Source organism: Pinus tabuliformis, chromosome 5_2, assembly GCF_031772625.1.
Source record: "Pinus tabuliformis cultivar Carrire ecotype Pingquan chromosome 5_2, CPIR1, whole genome shotgun sequence".
NCBI lineage: Eukaryota > Viridiplantae > Streptophyta > Pinopsida > Pinales > Pinaceae > Pinus > Pinus tabuliformis.
In genome coordinates this window covers 340321059-340344387 of record NC_142306.1, presented here as the reverse complement: position 1 = coordinate 340344387, position 23329 = coordinate 340321059, and the positions used below count along the sequence as shown (strand labels likewise).

Genomic DNA, 23329 nt, shown 5'->3' with positions numbered 1-23329 from the left:
GTCGGCCTAAATATATCTCTATAAAGTCATGTCGTCCTTGTCACTAGGAGATGTCAGCTTATTTGCATGGGCAGAACACTATAAATAGGACAATTCAGCCTCCACTTGAAGACAAGAATTTCAGTCAAGCAATCTACAATAAGAAGGAAAGTGAAGATCAAAAGGAACAATCTCATAACCAACGAAGTGAAACTAAATAAGAACGAAGAAGTCTAGCATTGTTTTTGGTATTTTCTCTTCACACGTGTGGAAGAAATTAGGGTTTTTGCATTAGGGCTATAATAGTCCCTAGATAAACTACTAAGGAAGTCACTTATCATTGTTCTTGTTGGACGAAGCCTTAAGAAGAAGCCTCCAAGCTAAGGGAAGGAAGAAAGCATCTCAAATATCCCTCTATTAGCTCACATGTGTGGAATTGCAAAGGTACAAGTAGGTAGAAGATTGCAAGTTTGTGGAAAGGAGCTGAAGTTTTAAAGTAGCCGAGACTAGTAGTAAAGGAATGAAGTTTGACAAGTGTTGACTTGGTCAAGAAGAAGATGGACGTGGTCTTGGAGAGGTTGTGTCAAGGGTCTTATTCTTGGTCTTGGTATTCATCAATTGAAGTCTATATAAGAATAAGAATTCATTTGAGTTGTCCTCTCAAGTTGGAGAGGTTTTGGCCCTGGCTGATCGCCTATATTCTTTGTCTCTTATCTCTTTATTTTTTATGCTTTGGTAGTTATTTAAAAAGAAGAATACTATCATAATATAACTAAAGATAAAATACTAATCTAAAGTAGTAAAAATCATTTAAAAGTTGTTATCATTACTCGATAAATCACCTAATCTTGATGCCCTAGATTTCTCAACACAGTTTCAAAGCTAAGGTGACAAAGTCAAGGAAGGGCATCTTATCAAGGGACACTCAAGGATCAAATCTTGAGAAAATACATCAAAGCAATCTAATAATATCATCTTGGAGTCAAGATCTAAAAGAAGTATCAAAACCCTAGATCGAAGAAGAAGTCTACACCATCAGAAGTCTTGGGATCCTCAAGTCATCAAAAGGACCAAAAAGAACCTACTCAAGATGAAGGGACTTATAAATCAAGTTTCTTACTAGAGAAGCAATATCAAGGACGTTGTCATCATCTTCAGAAGCTTTAAGGAAATTTCCTCTCGTTGAAGCAAGGACCCTACCATTGAAGAAGATCATCAATAAGTCATCATTATAAACAAGGAAAACACAATCAAAGGATATAAAGTGATCTCCTTCTTTGTGGAGTCAAATATCACTCTTGAAGAGATCTATCTTCATCAAGGAGAAGTCATCTATCATCTATATTATCATCAAATTCAAGGATGCAGCAACCGAAAGAAGCATCTTCACAAGTAAGTATATTTATGTATGAATCTGTCAAAATTCCTTTTTGCATGGAAAGCAACAAATTGGTTGGGGCTTCAAACTATCTTCCATGGAAGAAGAGGAAAAATCTAAATCTCATTGAAAATGAGGTTATGGATCATGTCAAAGGATCTATCACCAAACCAATGAAAGAATATTCTCAAGCACTTTCAAAGTTTATGAAAGAGGAAGTGAGGGCTCAAAGGATTATCATAGAATCCATCAAGGATCCACTCATTCCATATGTATCTAAACTCCACACTTCAAAATAAATATATGACAAATTAGTAGAGTTGTTTTCTATAAGTATTGCAAGAGAAGATATCTTTCTAAGGAAAGAATTATACAAGATAAGGATATCAAAAGGAGGAATAACCTCATACTTTATGAGGATATCTGCAATAAGGGATCAACTTCAAGATCTGGTTGAAATAATGTATGACAAGGAGATGACCACTGTGGTACTAAACGCACTACCAGAGGAATGGGGTAACTTTACTTCAAGAATTTATGGGAAGAAAGAAGCTACTCCATTCCAGGATCTATGGTCACTATGCAAAATTAAGGAAACTAGGATGAAGGCTAAAATTGATGTGGGATCCAGTGAGAAAAATCAATCATATGTTATTATGGCAAAGAGAAGAGGAAGGTCTGGGAAATTTTGTCCTCAGAAAAAGAAGAGGAACATGGCTAAAATTCAATGCTATGGATATCAAGAATATGGGCATTACAAAAGAGATTGTCCTAAGCTCAAGAAGGAAAATAACAAAAGAGGTAGAGAAGAATCCCATATCATCAAACAAGTGAAGGAAGTTGAAAAGAAGAAGTTCAAGAAAGTGGAAATAAGAGATCTCTACTATGTTTGAGATAGTCTTCCTCACCTAGTCCTTTTCAAGTTCATGTTTTCAAGTTTTCTGTTGTAAGATATGGATATCATGAATCTTTAAGGAAAATGATAGGATGCATCATGGAATCATAAAAGCATTAAAAGCAAGAGCTCGTGACATCATCATAGAGAAGCATGAAATATAGTTGATGGTTATGGCAGTCACCCATGGAAATATGTAGCTCTTGGAAACCTCATTAGAAACATAAGTGGTACTTATGGGAAAATCATCTATTACAAATCTTATCATCATCAGTCAAAAGGAAACATTTGTTGGATGAGGATACTTAAGATCCTCTATTGGAATCTTCGTTGGAAGGTTCACTAATCAAAAGGAAGTAAGGGTTTCATAAAGAATTCCAACTTGTGGAATTCATGGGATGTTGGTTTGATGACAAAAGAGGTGAAGCAAATCAAGGGATTGAAGTTCTTTCAATCAAGGAAGTAGTTGAAAGGAAGTATAAGATGACCTAAAGGAAAATTAGGTATGTATTCTTGTATTCGATATTATAGAATCATGTCATATGGTTGCAGGTAGCATGGATAAATGCTCTATCTCGAGAGCATGATCAAAAGAAAGGATCTCCTCTTTTGAAAGGATGTAAGAAGGCATGGGTCACACATTATCTGGATGAAATCAACATAATATGTCCTTATATGGAATATGGTGGTTGAAAAATCGGATGAATTATGACTGAAACTTCCTAGAAGGAAATGTGTGAAGAGAGAAAGGAAGAGATCATGAAATATGCAACTATGGAAAAAGGAAATCAACATCCGAGAACTGGAAAATTTGACTTGGATATCTCCATGAAAGATATAAAGACTCTGATGAAGTCTGGAAAAAGAAAGAGACCCTTGATAGTATATATCTTTTGGATATGTTTCAATACATATGTAGGATGTTGATGCAAATTAGAAGATGTCATTATGAAAGACCATCACAAAGGTAAGTTTGATTTAATGTTCATTTCTTATTTTTGAATAATATCTGGATGGGATTATGTAAAGCCACTAAGGGAAGAGTTGTGGATGTCTTCCACCATCGATGACCATGTAGTTGGATGAAATATCCTTAAGGAAACATGGCATGAAGAAGGAAACAAAGCATGGAGGAGGACCAGATATGGACTAATGAATCACTTTTCCAATGAAAGTAATGATGTGACTGACTCATGGATAAAAGTGATGGATGGTTTGTGCCCTATGAAGAAGTCTCGTAAAATGTATACTCCTTAACAAAGAAGAAAAATCCATGACATCAAAGGAAGGATTTCTACAAATCGCTGGTTGTCCCATGATCTCCACCTAGAGAGATGTTGGAATCAAGTCCCTGGTCAAGAGGGAGCTTGGTCAAGTCCCTATTTAAGAGGGAGCTTGGGTACATTCCTTTATGGAATGGGATGGTCATCCCTGGTTAAGAGGGATTGAAATTTGTGGTTCTCTATCTCATGTGTCATGCACTAGACCAAGACTAAAAACCATAAATCTTAATGAAGGCCATGCTGAGAGAGATAGACACATCACTCTTGTCTTCACTTGGGAAGATAGAATGGAGGATTGGGTAAAATATTGGCATTTGATACTCTTTGAGGATGAATTAAGGTATCCAAGATAAGAGTAGTTGTGAAGGACCGATATTCTTTGAGGACTAGGAATCCAAGATAAGAATAGCCTTGGTGGAACACACTCGAAGAGAACACGGGTGGGGTATGTTCTGAGAGAGACAATGATGAGGGTGTTTATACATCATTGGTCTCACCAACATTGTGCTTTGATCTCGAGGAGAGATAGAGTGGTTAGTCAAAGCCTTGCTATGTGACAATGTTGGATGACTTGATGCTATACAAATGGGTTACCAATCTAACTCTTCTTATGAGAATTCTTCATATTGAGAATGTCTGAGTACCTTGTATGGATTATGAATACCTCCCTAGTTAAGAGGGAGTGTTGAAAAGTGTAACTACGTTCGGTCTTGATAATGACGTGTAATTATGATTTTATGTAATTTACATAGAGAAGAAAAGAAAATTATTTTTGTAATGCTTATCTCATGGGTTTCATGAGCAAGGAATTTTATTTTTAGTTAAGGCTCCCATTGTGAGCCTTTAGGATTAGTCATCAAGTCATACAGTTCATTGAGTCAATGTCAAGGTTTGAAGACCGTTATTGGGCATGTTACATATTTAAATATTTAAATAAGTCATTAAGAAACCCTCCAAGACCAAGCTCAAGCACCTCCTTCAACACAGCCTAAAGATATCTTTAGAAAGGCATGTTGGCCTTATCACTAGGATATGTTTCCTTATTTACATGAGAAAAACACTATAAATAGGGCAACTCGACCTCCACTTGAAGACAAGAATTTTGGTCAAGCAATCAGCAATAGGAAGGAAAGTGAATATCACAAGGAGTAGTCTCATAACCAGCGAAGTGAAAGGAAAGAATAGAAAATAAGTCTAGCATTGTTTTTGGTATTTTCTCTTCACACGTGTGGCAGAAATTAGGGTTTCAACAGTAGGGCTATAACAGTCCCTAGAGAAACTAATAAGGAAGTCACATAACATCATTCTTGTTGGTTGAAGCCTTAGGAAGAAGCCTCCAAGCTAAGTGAAGGAATAAAGCATCTCAAATATCCCCTATCAGCTTACACATGCAGAATTGCAAAGGTACAAGTAGGCCAAAGATTGCAGGTTTGTGGAAAGGAGATGAAATTTCATAGTAGCTGAGATTAGCAGTGAAGGAAGGTAGTTTGACTAGTGTTGACTTGGTCAAGAAGAAGAAGTTGGAAAGAAGGGTTTGTGACTTGGTCTTGGAGAGGTTGTTTCAAGGATCTTGGTCTTGGTCTTGGTATTTGTCAATTGAAGTCTCTATAAGAAGAAGAATTCATTTCAGTTTTCCTCTCAAGTTGGAGAGGTTTTGCCCCTAGTTGATTGCCTATATTCTATCTCTTGTATCTTTATTGTTTATGCTTTGATTGTTGTTTTATGAAGAAGAATACTATAATAATCTAACTAAAGAGAAGATCCTAATCTAAAGTAGTAAAAATCATTCACAAGCAATTATCATTACTAGAGAAATCACCTAATCTTGATGCCCTAGATTTCTCAACAAGTAGAAGAGGATTTATAGTTTCTAGTTTTCAAGAGGAGGTATGTGATTTCTAGTTGCAAAAGGTTAAAGCAAACTTTCCAGTCCAGCTTGTGCAAGTTTCCCAATAGAGGAGCAACAGGCAGTGAGAGAGACATAGAAGGGTTTCCATAGGCAAGTAAGGCAAATCTGCAGATTCTAGTGAAGGGTGTGAATAGTAGAAGGAAGGCGGAGTAGGAAGAAGAAGTTTTAGTCTCTAGTTTACTTGAGTTTCGCAAAGATGGCCATGACAAGACTCAGGGATCAAGATAGGCTTGACAAAGCCTCTAACTTTGGCATATGGAAGGCTAGAATGTTGTTCTCGTTAGATGAGCATGGTCTGAAGGAATATGCGGAGAACATTGTTTCCATACCTACAAATGCTCAACAATAGACAATGTACAAAAAATAAATGGCCAAGGCTAAGAGGATGATCCTAGACGGTGTTCAGGATCATATCATTCCACATCTTTCTACTTTAAACATAACAAAAGGAAATGTGGGATGGCATAGTCAAGTTGTATGAGAATCCATCAGAGAATTGGAAGATGATTCTCAAGAAGTTGAGGACCACTAGAATGCAAAAGGGAGAAGGAATTACATTCTACCTCACTAGGATTCAGAATGTTAGAGATGAACTTGTGGTTGTTGGATAAAAAACATCAGATAGCGAGCTAGTCAAGACAACTCTCAATGGTTTCACCAAGTAGTGGCATACTTTCATCCAAGTTATCTTTAGGAAAGATACGCTACCTGGTTGGGATCGTCTATGGAATGACTTCACTCAAGAGGAGTTGAGGCTTAGTCTTGCAAATGGTTCTACTAGTAGCAGCAGCAAAGGAATGAAGGAAGAGGAGGATGAGGAAAACACGGCCCTTGCAGATAAGGGAAAGGCAAAGAAAGGTCCTAGTCAAGGACAAGGCTCAGGAGGAGGTGAGATAAATAAGAAAGATTTGTCGAAGATCAAGTGCTTTGGGTATGGTGAGTATGGCCACTATATCACCCAGTGTCCTCAAAGGAAGGACAAGAAGGGGCAGCATGAGTAGACAACAACTTTGGTAGAGATTGATGAACTACCCACCAAATTGGAAGAGTTTGCGTTGATATCAGCAGTATCTCCAGGAGGAGGAGAAGCTTAATACCTATGCATATCAAGGTGGGCAGGGTCCAACACAGTTACAACAAGGAGATCATTCAGATTAGTTCCAGATTTTTGCAGCCGGACCATCATCTTTGCTACAAGAGCCCACAGTATTGCAGTAGCATGATCCAGTGTTAGCAAATCTAGTTATAGTTAGATTCTCGATAAACAGTTGCAGAGCTAGTTTCAATAACATAGTGTCAACAGATAGTACCAGATAGACAGTAGTAGATCTAGTTACAATTGGGTGATCGGGAGACCACTGCAGAACTAGTTGCAGTGACATGGGTAGTGCGAATTTCCTAGTTGTAGTATGCAGGTGCACCTCCAATCAGAAGATTCCCAGCGCATAGCTATGAAGTCTAGTTTCCATTATAGGAGGAAAGTGTGGGTTATCAGGAGGACACAAAGATATTTCCCATAAGGATATCGAGACTCAGAGGGAATCTAGCTTCAGAGCGAGCATCCCTATGGAAGCTAGTGCTTCAGGATCAAGGGAGACCAGACTCATTATTGCAATAGTTGTAGGAAAAGATTTGTGGAAATAGTAGTATGAGCAGATCACAGTTGCGCAATAGCGTGATGGACATTGTTCTCTTCACAGTGATTTTTAGTGATAAGGAGATTGATCATCTTGGAAAAGTGGAGAAGGTCAATCAGAAATCAACAATGTGAGACTGTCTAGTTGTAGGAGAGTAGTATTAGTGGAGAAAACAACTTCCTCATTAAGAGGGAGTGTTAACTAAGAAACACGAGATATCCAAAACCTATAAAAGGTTTGGGGAGAAAACACCTAGAGACCACTCAATTAAATTAATTGATCAATAATTAAAAAATGCCTAAGTCTAACTTAGGGAAATCGATTAATTAAAGGAAATTAATTGAGGATGATATAGAATTCTCTAGAGACTCACATGGATTGAGTCTAAGATGATCTTAACCACTGATGAGGATTTAATCATGGTCATTGAAACTCCAACAAGAGATTATCAGTGCAGATCAATTTGATGAGGAGAAGACACAAGTGAGGAAGCAAATTATCCAAGCAGTGCAATTCTCCCAGAGCACAATGATTCGATGAGGGAAGAATTTGAGCCAGTGGAGGAGAATAAGTGATGGAGGGAGCAGCAACAAAGAGATCCAGAGATTTTTCTAATGTCTCTCCAATGCTAATTTAGTTGAAGACAGGAGGCCGAATATTTCTGCAGAAAGGTTGCATAACCAATGCGAGAGAGCTAGAACCTAGAGCGAAGTGTTAGAAAGGAGGTCAATTCAATTGTTGGAGACTAGAATATTGTACAGATGGTAGAGCGAATTCATTCCAAAGGTAGAAGGAGGAAGGAAGGCTCATCTAGATCTAGCTAGCAGGTTGTATGAATTTCCCAGGCCAGGCAGTACAAATTCTGGCAGAGTGATTTTCCAGCGAGGTAGTTCGAGCAGGCCAGAGCAAGGTTGAATTGTTGCAAAAGAGAGAGAATTTCTCTAAATTATTTTTCCAGCTTATTTGTTGCAGGCTTGCCAATGAGGCATCTAGATTATTATATTCATATTTTACTACTGCATAAAAATAAAAATAAACCCTCATCTACTACACAAGTTTTCCCTTCGGGTTTTTCCGAGATGTTAATTGTGTGCACGAATTTCTCAGTACCAGTTTAATTTTCTGCAACATATTTATTTTGTTGTGAAGATTACAGTAGTGAGCCATTTGTTATTTGTCGTTAAATTGATTAAGTGAATACAAATAAACTACATCAGTTAGAAGAATAGTTTCTAGTTATTACAAACGTGGATTTTTCACGATGAACAATAGTGTGAAGCGATGCTACCTCAAAAGTTTTCTAAGAATGTGAGCATGGAATATGGTGAACTTTTGCAATTTGAGACCTATTAAAGAATAAATTTTCATGCCTCAAAGGTAGGTGGGGTTCACAACAAACTCTGATAGACATGAAAGATGAAAAATGCCATACTTTGTGTAGATATGAAAGAAGATTAAAAATATACGGGAAAGATACAATAACAACAACAACAAAAATCAAAAAATCAAAAGCTTATTGCTACATAAGCGAGTGGTTGTCAATGTTGAACATTTGAAGGTTCAAGAAAGTATCGTTGGATAAAAAAGATTCCTACTCAAACTTCATTTGCTAGAGCCTAGTTGTGTCATGTGTGAGTTTGTGACTGTGTCAATATTGTTTCCCCTGCGTGTAATACCCCTATGAGTCTCGACCAGGACTGGAATTAAGAGTAATGCGGAAATGAAAGTTTAATATGCGAGGAGTAAAGAAAGGAGAATGCCAAATTTATGGACTAAAGCAAAAAATTGTTGGACTTGGAAAGTTGGAATGTAACTTGGGTCCAATCCCTTCTTTTCGAATAGGACCAAAAGATGATAAATGAACCCAACTCTGCAATTGTGAATTTTTATAAGAGAGCAAAAGACCAAACAAGGAGAGCACATAAAACCTGCCAATCCTTCACCTCTTGTATTAGCTACACTTGCATGTTGCAATCCACAGATTTTGAGGTTTCCAAGTAAATCTTTTGGTAGCAATTTGTAAGGCTTTGTAAATTTGATATGATTGAATATGATCATTCGCCAACTCAAATGGTAATATATTAAGTGTAAGCATAAAAAAATAATGGTAGGCTCCAAGTTTCCAACTCTGGCACCACTGCACTGGTCTTGTCCCTAGCATCAGGCCTAGAATTTGACATCCTATAAGACATATTTTGTATTCCAAAATGTATTTGATAGCCAGTGGAAAATTTTCCACATCAAATCTGACATGTCTTATAAATCATCAACATGTCATTTTGTTGTCCAATTCTGGATTTAACTCATCAAAACCTATGGTAGCTATCTTAAGTTGGAAGTGCTAATGAAGGTAAGGCCATTCTCTTCTTACTTTACTCCTAAGTACCATAGATTTTGACGAGTAAGGACTTACATTTGCTGGTGCTTCTAACTTAAGATAGGTACCATATATTTTGACGGGTTAAATCCGAAATTGGACGTCAAAATGACAAGTTGTCGATCTATAAGACATGTTAGGTTCGACGTGGAAAATTTTCCACCAACTGTCAAATGCGTTCTAGAATACAAAATACATCCATCAAATTCCAAGCATGACTATGACTCCAATTGTACCCTTCTACACAGTGTTTAGTACCAATGCAACCTAACATACATTTTAACATTGGCATGCTAAAGGTTATGTTTGTACACGGTGTGTAATGGCTTGACAATGTATGTCAAGGTTGTGCCCATATCGCATGTTTCACAAAAAGGCATGAACAAACTCAAAACCACGTGGAGGGTTGGATTCCATGTACAATTAGCGGAGTATAGGCATTGTGCAACTTTCACATGTAAATAAGGGGCTAGTTATGGCCATTCAATGTGGTCAATAGACACACTCCATTGAGGACCAATCTAAACTATTTATAGATATTGCACTTAAAATAATAGACCTTAAATTGCGTATATCTTGATGTCACAATGTTTATCTATTATAATTCTTCATGTGATGTGTAACAACAATGTGTTTTTTTTTTGTTCTTTATGAGTGCGTTGATACGCATCAATTACTAAACAATGTTTGTAAATAGTATAAACCTAGTACAAACTATAAGAAAAACAATACCTAAGGTACCTTGTCTCCTTATAAATCAATGAAATGCAAGCATATCTTATTTCACGTTAGGCGGTATACCTTGCTTTACTACTCAAAATTGAATTAATATTGAATACGAGAAAAAGGCCTACTAAAGGTCGATTTTGTCACCTGACAAAGAGAATACCATTAATGTCAAAAGGACTTCACATAGGCCAATAATTTAAAACAAAATAAGCAACACTGATTTTTTTTACATTAATTCTAGATTAAATCGATTACGCTAAATTACGTAAGGCAATGAATTCTAGTGAAATGAACTAGATACACACCTACATTTATAGGAAAAAGAGATACATCCTACACAATTCCCAATGAAATCACGAATAAGTGAGGGTTATGTATTGCGTGTTTTGTAGGGAAGCTGCACTCTCCTATGGTTATAACTAATTATAACTAATAATTCTGGTACTTAATGTTCATTGTTGTGGTATATTTGTTTATATAATATAGTAATAATTTATTTATTTCCCAACTCATTGTATAATTATAAGATTATTGACGAGTATTAATGATTGATTTACTATTCTTTTTTCATTTTATTCACTGCCTGATACTTATTATTTGCCCTAATCAAAACAATAAATGATTTTGCATTATCAAAAAAATAAATGATTAGATTATCAACATCATATAACATTCATACAACATTCCAAAGAGACTTCATGCTTATTCTTGGTCGACTTCATGCTTATGCTTGGTCTTAGGCAATATTTAAACACAATGCAAAATGATATTAATACAACCTTCCAAAGGGGCTCCAAGCTTATGCTTGGTCATAGGCAATGTTTAAACACAATGCAAAATTACATTAATTCATATTTTTTATGTGTTAAAGCCATGGAACTATGACCATATATGAAGAAACATTATGCTCGAAATGGGGAACCCAACCACACTCTTCCAATAAATGTTTCACTTATGGATGAGATCGGACATGACAAAATTCTGAATTAAAGTCTTTCTACACAGTGGATAGACATTATCATTGCTCTTAACCCTACGAACATTTAAGCACCATGTGTGCCAATATTTAATAGGAACTCCAACTCCTTATCAAACCCTCATGCAAGTATGGAACTTAGCCTAGACCAATGCACTTGGCTTCCCCACCTTAATTAGAGTACTACATTTTATATAGCCAAACTTCCACATCCTTGTGGGAACTCTAACTTATCTTAGAGTATTGAATAAATCTCAATTTGCATGCTACTCACACATTGCTCTTATCCCTAACGATGTTGTGTACAAATTTAATAAAATTTATTAATGACGAGACATCAAAAAAGTTCTAATCAGTCTTGTTAGTCTGATTTGATGTTTATAATTCGCTTATAGTGTTTAAAATTTTTAAAAGAACGCTTAACTATGAAATGTGATGCCAACGTCTATGCACCATAGAGGTTGTCTGTAACCATTAGACCATTGTAGACGTGTTAAAGTCACATTCTAGTTAAAATCTTTTAACTATATATGTAAGGTGCACTCCTTTTCACAACTATAAATCTAGTTAAGGAGCACCCTTTTCACAATTGTAGATCTAGTTATACCCCTCTATGCAACATACAATATTGATGTACCCCTAAAGCACACTATAACAATATGGCAATTTGAAAACCACTTGTGTTTATGTTGTGCAAGATGACTTTCAATCTGCAAATCTAAATAGTGTATTTTAGGGTTGTGCCAGTACAATATGTTGCACAATATATGGGTAGACTCATAGTTGTGAAATAGGTTGTGCCCAGTATACGACGAGCAAACTTTGTTCATTAATGATTGCACCATGAGTAGACAATATCAATGCACTATTCTTGATAGACCTTTAATTGCTTGCTTCCTTAGGTCACATTGTTAATATATTCTAACTTTCATGTGCACTATAGCATTTAGTGCTTCGGCTATGAGCGCATTGATGCAACTAAATAGTGTTTGCAAATACTAGTACAAACCTAGTGACAAAACTTTAGAGAATATATTTGCGTGTCTTATATATAATCCCAATTTGGGTGGATGAGAGAGCATAAAAAGGAATAAACACTTACATTTCAAATTTTTCTTTTATTAAACTTCAAAGATTGCTAACCTTTCAATGGTGCCTCGTTCCACGTCCATCTCTATGATTAAATTAATTTTTGTGCAGCATGTGGATGTTCGAACAGTTTCGCAAGCCCTCCATCCCACGGACCGATCGACCCGAATGTAATACCTGTCGAACAATAATACCACATTTGGAAGAGATTAATTGAAAGAGAAAACTGTGTATAATGTATTTCATCAGAGGCTCACAATTAAACAACATTCATATGTAATCCCCACATGAAAGTTTTCACTCCACCCATTAAATGGGGAAAATAAAGCTCAAGTTGTCGCTATCAAAAACTCTGATGTGAGAAAAGGAAAAGATCTTAAGTACCTCGTCACCCATGGATATCATATAGCTGAAATGAAGTGCAGCAGAATGAAAAAGCGTATCTGCTCTCTTCCCGATTCCTGGCTCGTGTATCTATTCAGTAGGGAAGAAAGTTGCACACTTTCATGTTAGAGTACCTACTTGGACACAAAATAAACATTAACAATAAACGTTAACCATATAAATATATAAATAGTAACAGTAACAGTAGCAATAAACATTATTCACCATGTAATGTCTTGTGGCACCTTTATTTTGTTGCACATGTCTTGTGGCACCATTATTTTGTTAAAGTGGATTTTGATAGCACATTTTCCAAACGCACTGCCAAAGGTTAACATGGTAAAGAACAGTAGTGATAAAAACAGCAGAGTAATATGGTAACAACATTATAAGCTATAGGCTAACGGACTAACAATTTGCTTTACCCTTTACTACTCTATGATACTCCACTTATTCCATGCTACACACTTCCTCCCAGCTACCTACTATTAAGACAATTTATTACCAACTTTCTATATCAACCTTACCAACCTCTTAAAGTAAACCTCTTACCGGCCAACCTCTTAAAGGCCAAAATTAACGGCCATGAACTAAGCCATCAATTGCTATAGCTTTGTATCACCATATAAGACCCCATCCACTTTGGTACCTTACCTTTCACTTGACTCTAAGTTCCATTGTCCAACATATTTTGCATAATTTCATATTTCTCTTATGGCAAATATTAACAACAAGTCACTAAGGCAATGATTGCCTAGTGACTAACTATGCCCATCATACATGCATGTATGCTACTTTCAAAAGATCCGGCGATGACCATGAGTTTTTGGGGAAGCAACATACAGTGATAATTGACGTAACTGCGAGTCTTCCTGGTACAATTCGACGGCTCCACTGCAGCTCTATTAATGGCATCCATTTATTCGAGGGTACCTTTATTCGAGCTCCTAACATGCTGCTTTAAGGAAAATCTTAAATGAACCACCAACTTAACTATGATGGTCGCTTGTCTGCATATTGTTCCCCTGTGTGGTGGAGAGAGAATTCCCGAATTGTTCAGGTGGAGAAGGAGAATTCGTTCGAGATCAAGAAAGTGGACACCAAACTTTTCGATTTCATTCCTGTCCCTGGAGGTTGCTCTGGAAACCTTTCTCTTCATTTAACCGGAGGTTGTTGCTCCAAATTCACAGTTAAGTTTCTGCCAAAATATGATTTAGTTCGCTCTCGAATAAATGGATGTCATTAATAGAGCTACAATGGAGCCGTTGAATTGTACCTGACAGAGTCGCAGTTACATCAATCATCAATGTATGTTGCTTCCCAGAAAGCTCATGGTCGTTGCCGGATCTTTGGAGAGTAGCATACATGCATGTATGATGGGCATAGTCAGTCACTAGGCAATCATTACCTTAGTGACTTGTTGTTAATATTTGTCTTTCTCTTATGGAAGGTACAAACCAGTTTAAGTTGAATTAATGGATACTATATAGTTGTGTATGACCATATAAGATCCCATCCACTTTCCTGGTTTGTACCTTCCACTTGGCTTTATGTTCCATTGTCCAGCATATTTCCCATATCTCTCTTATGAAAGGTACAAACCAGTTTAAGTTGAATTAATGGATACTATATAAGAAGGTACAAACCAGTTTATGGTTTGTACCTTCCACTTGGTTTTATGTTCCATTGTCCAACATATTTCGCATATCTCTCTTATGAAAGGTACAAACCAGTTTAAGTTGAATTAATAGATACTATATAGTTGTGTATGACCATATAAGACCCCATCCACTTTCCTGGTTTGTATGTTCCACTTGGCTATTTTGACTATTTACACTTGACTTTATGTTCCATTGCCCAACATATTTGGCGAGCCTTATTTCCACCCTTATAGGAAATTTAATGCCCGGCCCTTATAGTACCTACCGACGGTTCAACTCTCGAAACTCTCGGACAGTAGCATCTTTGACGTCATCTGGCTGCCTTTGAGCCGATACATCCATCCAGCATCCTTGCCGTCATCTGGCAGCCTTTGAGCCCATATATCCACCCATTGATATCGGCGGCCTCCATATACATTACATAGCCCATACATCATACATTGGCGTTACCTTGCATTCAATTCACATGCCCCCAACAAAATATCTCTTGATCCTAGACACCTGGATCTGGCTCCGAAGACGAGGTTCATTCAGTCATTTTTCCCCTGGGGTTAAGCCCTCTGCAACCTACATGTTTGGTTTCCTTGGCGTAAGAGGGTTTCATTCACAGGAGGTTGTCTCGTTTGGTTTCCATGGCATAGGAGGGCCATGGAAACCTGCGGAGGTTGTCTCGTTTGGTTTCCATGGCGTAGGAGGGCCATGGAAACCTGCAAACGAGACAACCTCCCGTGAACAAAACCCTCCTACGCCATGGAAACCAAACATGCAGGTTGCAGAGGGCTTAACCCCAGGAGAAAAATGACTGAATGAACCTCGTCTTCAGAGCCGGATCCAGGTGTCCAGGATCATGAGATATTTTGTTGGGGGCATGTGAATTGAATGCGAGGTAATGCCAATGTATGATGTATGGGCTATGTAATGTATATAGAGGCCGTCGATATCAATAGATGGATGTATGGGCTCAAAGGCTGCCAGGTGACGTCAAGGATGCTGGATGGATGTATCGGCTCAATGGCGGCCAGATGACGTCAAAGATGCTACTGCCGGAGAGTTTTGAGAGTTGAACCATTGGCAAGTATTGTAAGGGTCGGGCATTAAATTTCCTATAGGGGTGGAAATAAGGCTCGCCAACATATTTCGCATATCTCTCTTATGGAAGGTACAAAGCAGTTTAAGTTGAATTAATGGATACTATATAAGAAGGTACAAACCAGTTTAAGTTGAATTAATGGATACTATATAGCTATGTATGACCATATAAGACCCCATCCACTTTCCTGGTTTGTACCTTCCACTTGGCTATTTTGACTATTTCACATATCTCTGTGATGGAAGGTACAAATCAATTTAAGTTGAATTAATGGACACTATATCTAGCATATTTGGTAGATTGTATGTCTTTGTCGTGTTTAAGTTGAATTAATGGATACTATATGAGAAGGTACAAACTAGTTTAAGTTGAATTAATAGATACTATATAGTTGTGTATGATCATATAAGACCCCATCCACTTTCCTGGTTTGTACCTTCCACTTGGCTATTTTGACTATTCCACATATCTCTACTTGGCTATTTTGACTATTTCACATATCTCTTTGATGGAAGGGACAAATCAGTTTAAGTTGAATTAATCGACACTATATCTAGTATATTTGGTAGATTATATGTTTTTGTCGTGTATGGTTGGCAATTTTTAACAACTATTCATTAAGCTGATGATTGAGTGATGGACTTTGACAAATTGTATGTCCTTGTTGTATATGACTGATAATTCTTAACAACCCGTCACTAAACCAATCATTGGGTGGTAGGCTTAGTACATGGTGTGTGGGCATACATTACCTTCCCTCTTATATGTCCATTGTTCAGACTTAGACCAGCTCCATTGTTCAGACTCAAGACGGACAAGATAGGCTAGATAGGCTAGTTAATGCTCAGGCGCACGTCCACCTATCAATAAAAATGAAGTTGAAAATGACCCCAGTCAAGTCACTAAATGACTTCGACCTACCTATTGATAAGCAGGGGTCGATATTATTTATGTAATGTAAATTTTAAGTTTATATTTTAAAAATGGCTTTTCATTTACTATATATATAAAATGATTGGGCGATGGATTCATTATTCACCAGGCCAATCATTGGGTGATGGATTCTGGTAAATTGTATGTCTTTATGGCAGATAGTTCTTAACTACCTGTTACTAAGTCAATTATTGGATAATCGGCTCAATGCATAATGTGTATAGACATACATTACCTTCGCTCTGATATCTTCATTGTTCAAACTCTCAGACTCAGGCAAGCAGATACGCTCAGGCAAGCAGATACGCTCCATGACCGGTCATCGTTAATGAGCAGGCGGGTAGGCTCCAAGGCTGGTTAATGCTCAGGCGGTGACAAGACGACGTCCACCTATCAGCAAAAATGTAGTTGGTTGAAAATGACCTCAGTCAAGTCACTAAATGACTTCGACCTACCTATTGATAAGCAGGTGTCGACATTATTTATGTAATGTAAATTTTAAGTTTATATTTAAAAAAATGGTTTTTTATTTACTATATATAAATAATGATCGAAGAAAGTTCAAAACAAGTTGTGACTTTTATACGGTGGTAAACACATTACTGCATAAACCTATTCTTATTGAGCGAATATGAACTATACTGATCAATGGTTTTTTTATTTACTATATATATAAAATGATTGAACAAAGTTCAAAACAAGTTGTAAATCTATTCTTATTCCTCGAATATGAACTATACTGATCAATGGATATATATATATAAAATGGTTAAAGAAAGTTCAAAACAATTTGTGACTTTTATACTGTGGTAAACGCACCGCATAAATCTATTCTTATTGAGCGAATATGAACTATACTGATCCGATTCCATATAAACAGAAAGGTCTGACAGTAGAATTTTTTCGATCCAATATAAGTCTGACAGTAGAATTTTTTCGATCCAATATAAGTCTAATCTGTACAAGCTAGTAGCGTAATTTCTGGGTACGGATTATTTGTGTAGCAATGGAAATACTTAACAACCTGCTTACCTGGATTATTTTATTTATTTTATTTTTACAGATGAGGTAATAGCAATGGCAATTCTTAACAATTTGGATGTTTTATTTTTACCGATGAGGTAATAGCAACGGCAATTCTTAACAATTTGGATGTTTGAGTTTGAACCATAGAGATATTGGAAAAAGGAATGCCCATACACACCATGCATTAAGCCTATTATCCAATGATTGGTTTAGTGATTAGTTAAAAATTTCAATGTATGGTATCACTTAATTATTGACTTAGTCACTGGTTGTTAAAATTTTCAGTGTCCACACCATGCATTAAGCCCATTAAGCCCATCCCCCAATGATTGACTCAATGACTGGTTGTTAAAAATTAACTTAGTGACTGGTTGTTAAAAATTTCAGTGTATGGTATACACCATGCGTTAAGCCCATCACCCAATGATTGGCTTAGTGACTGGTTGTTAAAAATATAAAAATTTCAATGTATGGTCATGTTCAAGTTGAAACAGTGAAACAATGATGGTGATTCAAGCCCATCACCCAATGATTGGCTTATTGGAAAGAACTAGAAGTAATTCCAACTACCACCTTTATTACAGCAGTGAAAATTCAACAAAGGTTTTAATGTTGGTTCTAGAAATCATTGACAATGGGGAAATCTTCCTGAAGAAGCTATTGCCCCAATCGATCTCCAGAAGTTTCTTCATCCTGTATAAAATACCTGTTTAATCGATGAACGCAAGCAAGTTGTGAGTTATGTGTTTATGTGTCTCCTCTCTCTGATACCATATCAGAGAGAGGAGACACATAAACATTGAACTCACAACTTGCTTCCATTCATCGATTAAACAGGTATTTATATAGGATGAAGAAACTTCTGGAGATCGAGTGGGGAGTTGAATGTGAAGAATGTGTACTTGGCAAGCAACATAGGGAGGAATTTCCTATACATAAAGAAAAAAGGCAAAGGGAAATACTTGAATTAATTCATACTGATGTATGTGGACCTATGCAAACTAGATCTATTGGTGGAGCATGGTATTTTCTTATTTTTGTGGATGATAGATCTAGGTATACATGGGTTTATTTCATAAGAAAGAAGAGTGATGTTTTTGAGTATTTTAAAGAATTTAAGAGTATGGTAGAAAAACAAACTGGTAATTACATCAAAATTTTGAGATCTGATCAAGGGGGAGAATTCAAATCAAGAGAATTTAATCAATATTGTAAAAGCAATGGGATTCTGCAACAATTTACAGTGCCACATACACCTCAGCAAAATGGAGTTGCTGAGAGGAAAAACAGAACACTAGTTGAATGTGCACGTAATATGTTTCAAGGTAAAAATATCTCTAATGTTTTTTGGGATGAAGCCATTAATATTGCTGTTTATTTCAAAAATAGGAGCCCAACCAAAAGTTTAGAGCTTAAAACACCTTTTGAAGCATTTTATGGGTACAAACCAAAAGTGAGTCATTTAAGAGTTTTTGGTTGCAAGGCATTTGCTCATATTCCAAAAGATGAAAGAAGAAAACTTGATGCAAAGTCAATTAAGTGCATATTTATTGGTTATTGTGATAATCAGAAAGCATACAAGTTGTTTGATCCCAGTACTCATAGATTGCTTGCAAGTAAGGATGTGGTGTTTCATGAGAATGCAAATGAAGGTGATAAAATAAATAATACTAGTGTGTGGCATGATATTGATGATTATGACAAATTAGATCCCAGTGTTGAACAAGAACAGGAACAAGCACAAGAACAGGTACAAGTTCAAGAGCAAGTAGCATCAAGCAGTGATGACACTCCAAAGAGAGGAGAGGAGACTCTGCAAAGCCAAAAGAAAGATGGAAATAGTAAAACTCCAAGAAGGTCATCACGTCAAAGTCAGGTACCTGTAAGGTATAAAGATTATGCATTAATGTCTCTTGTTATGAATGTTGTAGAACCTTCAAGCTATGAAGAAGCTAAAGAATATGAAGAATGGAGAGATGCAATGAATGAAGAATATAACTCTATAATGAAGAATGACACATGGGAATTAACAGAATTGCCTAAAAACAAAGTTCCCATAGGATGCAAATGGCTTTATAAATCTAAATTTAATGCTGATGGAAGTATTGATAAACATAAAGCTAGATTGGTTGCAAAAGGATATTCACAAAAGGAGGGAATTGATTATGAAGATACTTTTGCACCTATAGCTAAGTTGAACACAATTAGAATCATGATTGCATTAGCTACAAAATATAATTGGAAAATGCATCAGTTAGATGTCAAATCTGCATTTTTGAATGGTGAGTTAAAAGAAGAAGTTTATTTAGTACAGCCTGAAGGGTTTGTAAAACAGGGACAGGAGCATCTGGTTTGCAGGTTAAAGAAAGCTTTATATGGCTTGAAACAAGCACCAAGATCATGGTATGTGAAAATTGATTCTTTCTTTTATGAGAAAGGTTTTATGAAAAGCAAAATTGATCCTAACTTATACATCAAGGAAGATGAAGGCAAGAATGTTGCTTTAATATCTGTATATGTTGATGATCTTATCATAAGAGGAAATGCATGCAAGTTGATTGAAGAAATTAAAAATCATTTGTCACATGTATTTGAGATGAAGGATCTTGGTGAATTGCATTATTGTTTAGGTCTTGAAGTTTGGAGGGAACCTGGTAAGACACTAATCACACAAAGCAAATATACAAGGGAAATCCTTAAAAGATTCAATATGATTAAATGCAAAGCAACATCTACTCCTTTAGAACAGAATGTCAAATTGTGCAATGTTGATGGAACCAAAGAGGTGAATGGAACTATGTACCGTCAACTGGTGGGAAGTCTGAACTATCTCACCACTACCAGGGCAGATATAGCATATTCTATCAGCATACTTAGTCAGTTCATGGCTAAGCCTTGTGAAAGCCATTGGAAAGCAGCAAAGAAAGTCCTTCGATATCTGCAAGGAACACTTAATTTTGGTATTATGTATACTGATGAATTTGATGTTGAATTGGCAGGTTATTCTGATTCCGACTGGGCAGGAAATCTAGATGATAGGAAATCTACTACTGAATACGTGTTCAATATTGGTTCAGGACCATTATCATGGAGCAGTAAGAAACAACCAACTGTTTCATTGTCATCCACTGAAGCTGAGTATAAAGCATTATGCAGTGCTACCTGTGAAACAATATGGCTTAGGAGGATACTTGAAGATGTTGGAGAAACACAATAAACACCTACAGTAATCAGATGTGACAATCAAAGCACTATCAAATTGGCAAACAATCTTATATATCATGCAAGGACAAAACACATTGAAACACAACATCATTTTGTAAGAGAAAAATTGCAATCAAAAGAAATTGACCTATCATATTGTAATACAAATGAAAATGTGGCTGACATATTCACCAAGCCTCTTGGAAAGGCTAAATTTGAAATGTGTAAAAGTAAGTTGTGCATTGTAGAAAATCCAAATTATGTTGTAAGCCTAGCTGAGACTTAAACCAACAGGCATGACAATTAAGAGTATAGTGTCTTGTTTATTGTATTAAGGGTATGTTTGTTATATAGTTGGAATTAAGGGGGAGTGTTGGAAGAAACTAGAACTAATTCCAACTACCACCTTTATTACAGCAGTCAAAATTCAACAGAGGTTATAATGTTGGTTCTAGAAATCATTGACAATGGGGAAAGCTTCTGAAGAAGCTATTGCCCCAATCGATCTCCAAAAGTTTCTTCATCCTGTATAAATACCTATTTAATTGATGAATGGAAGCAAGTTGTGAGTTCTTTGTTTATGTGTCTCATGTCTCCTCTCTCCGATATGTGTCTCGTGTCGGTTATAATGTTGGTTCTAGAAATCATTGACAATGGGGAAAGCTTCTGAAGAAGCTATTGCCCCAATCGATCTCCAAAAGTTTCTTCATCCTGTATAAATACCTATTTAATTGATGAATGGAAGCAAGTTGTGAGTTCTTTGTTTATGTGTCTCATGTCTCCTCTCTCCGATATGTGTCTCGTGTCTCCTCTCTCCGATATGGAGAGTGAGAATGATTGGCTAAGTGACTAGTTGTTAAAAATTTCATACAAGTTCAAGTTGATACAAGTTCAAGTTGAAACACTGATGATGATTCAAATTGAAACATTGATTCATACAAGTTCAAGTTGAAACACTGATGATGATTCAAATTGAAACACTAATAATGATTCAAATAATATTCCAATAATATATTGTTTGTTTGGATTGAACCAAAACAATATTCCAATAATATTGTTTGGATTGACCAAACATTGGTTGAATAACTAAAAAGTCGTTTGGATTGAACCACGCATATGGTCAGAAAAATAACTAAAAATGGATGGGGTGGGGTATTGATTAACTTAGTGCATTGGCGTTGTTAAAAATTCAGTGTATGGTCATGTTCAGTCAAAACACTGATGCTGATTCAAGTAATATTGTTTGGGTTGAAACACGCATATAATCAGAAAAATAACTAAAAAGTGGATGGGGTGGGGTCTTGATTAACTTAAGTGCATAGCCATTAATATTCGCCTTTTCAAACCCTTGCATTCACCCTCCCTTACATTCACCCTACTACTCCATTGCTTTCGCCTTACTATACTCGTTGCTTTCACCTTGCTATACTCCTAATCGAGAGGACACCCTATTATTGCTCCAGAGGACGCCCTACTACTAGTCGAGAGGACAACTAGACAACCTACAAGTAACACGAGAGGACAACTAGAAAACCTACAAGTAACACCTTCCTACTCCCTCCTCCTCCGGAGGTGGACTCTATGGCTCGCATAGTCATGTTCAAGCTGAAACAGTGGTGGTGAAAGTAATATTGTTCGGATTGAACCACGCATATAGCCAGAAAAATCACTGAAAAGTGAATGAGGTAGGGTCTTGATTGGGTTAGTGCATTAGCCATTAATAATTGTATTGTATTTTCAAAAGGGTCTCTAGGAGCACAATTCCTGCTCCTCAAGGCAACTGGACAACCTCCAATGAACAGCCTACAAGTAACAGTAACCTACAACTAACACCCTCCATACTCCGGCGGAGGAGGGAGAGTAGACAATTGACAACTTACAAGTAACAGTAACTGGACAACCTGTGGAATGGTGGTTGAAACTTGAAATACAAGTACCACCCTCCTACTCCGGCGAAGGAGGGAGAGTAGACAATTGACAACCTACAAGTAACAGTAACTGGACAACCTGTGGAATGGTGGTTGAAATACAAGTAACACCCTCCTACTCCGGCGGAGGAAGGAGAGTAGACAATTGACAACAAGTAACAGTAACTGGAGAACCTGTGGAATGGTGGTTTTTCAACCGCCCTTTCATTCACCCTTGCATTCATTTCACCAGTTGGACAAGGGGATTCACCCCTGCATTCATTTCACCAGTTGGACAAGAGCCCCTGCCCCTGAATTTCAGATCAACTGGAGGTCAGTCCAAAATGAATGCAAGGGACGATTGTTCATGCAGTAACTTATATTATGTATGAATGCTAGTGAGCCTTTTTTCATCCTGTTCACTGAATACGACATTATTTATACCACACTATTTTTATATATTTACCTGGGTGGAAGTTAATAACAGATACCGCTGCCAGTAAAGTTTGCCCGGCCAGCAGAGTTTAGTCAACAGAGTAACAGGACAGCGCTGCCCACAAAGAACCAGATCGTTAGCCCTTTAGCCTATGCCCACTGTAACTATTTGTTACCACTTACTAAAATGAATTTCAACTACTTGTTACTATTTATTTCAAATGAACTGCGGTACAAAAAACTTTCTACGTTAATTATCGGTTAATTAAATCAAAGTTAAATTAAGGCAACAATCTCCGGTGAAATTACAAGAATACGCATCTGCATTTACAGAAACAGTTAAAAATTATGAAAAGAAAAATGTATAATAAAATCCTTCAAAGTTCTAGTTGAAATTACGGCTTCTGGATGTGCAAAAAGCTTAAATATCAGAAGAA

General features: G+C 36.7%; 1 long non-coding RNA gene across 1 annotated transcript; it reads right to left on the bottom strand.

The window, feature by feature from the left end:
- Positions 1-12309: 12309 nt before the first annotated feature.
- LOC149158889 (uncharacterized) lies at positions 12310-23009 on the bottom strand. Its single transcript, XR_016261687.1, has 3 exons — positions 22924-23009; positions 12637-12770; positions 12310-12429 (listed from the first exon to the last, which is right to left on the bottom strand). It is a non-coding gene; the product is annotated as an uncharacterized LOC149158889 (long non-coding RNA).
- Positions 23010-23329: the final 320 nt, after the last annotated feature.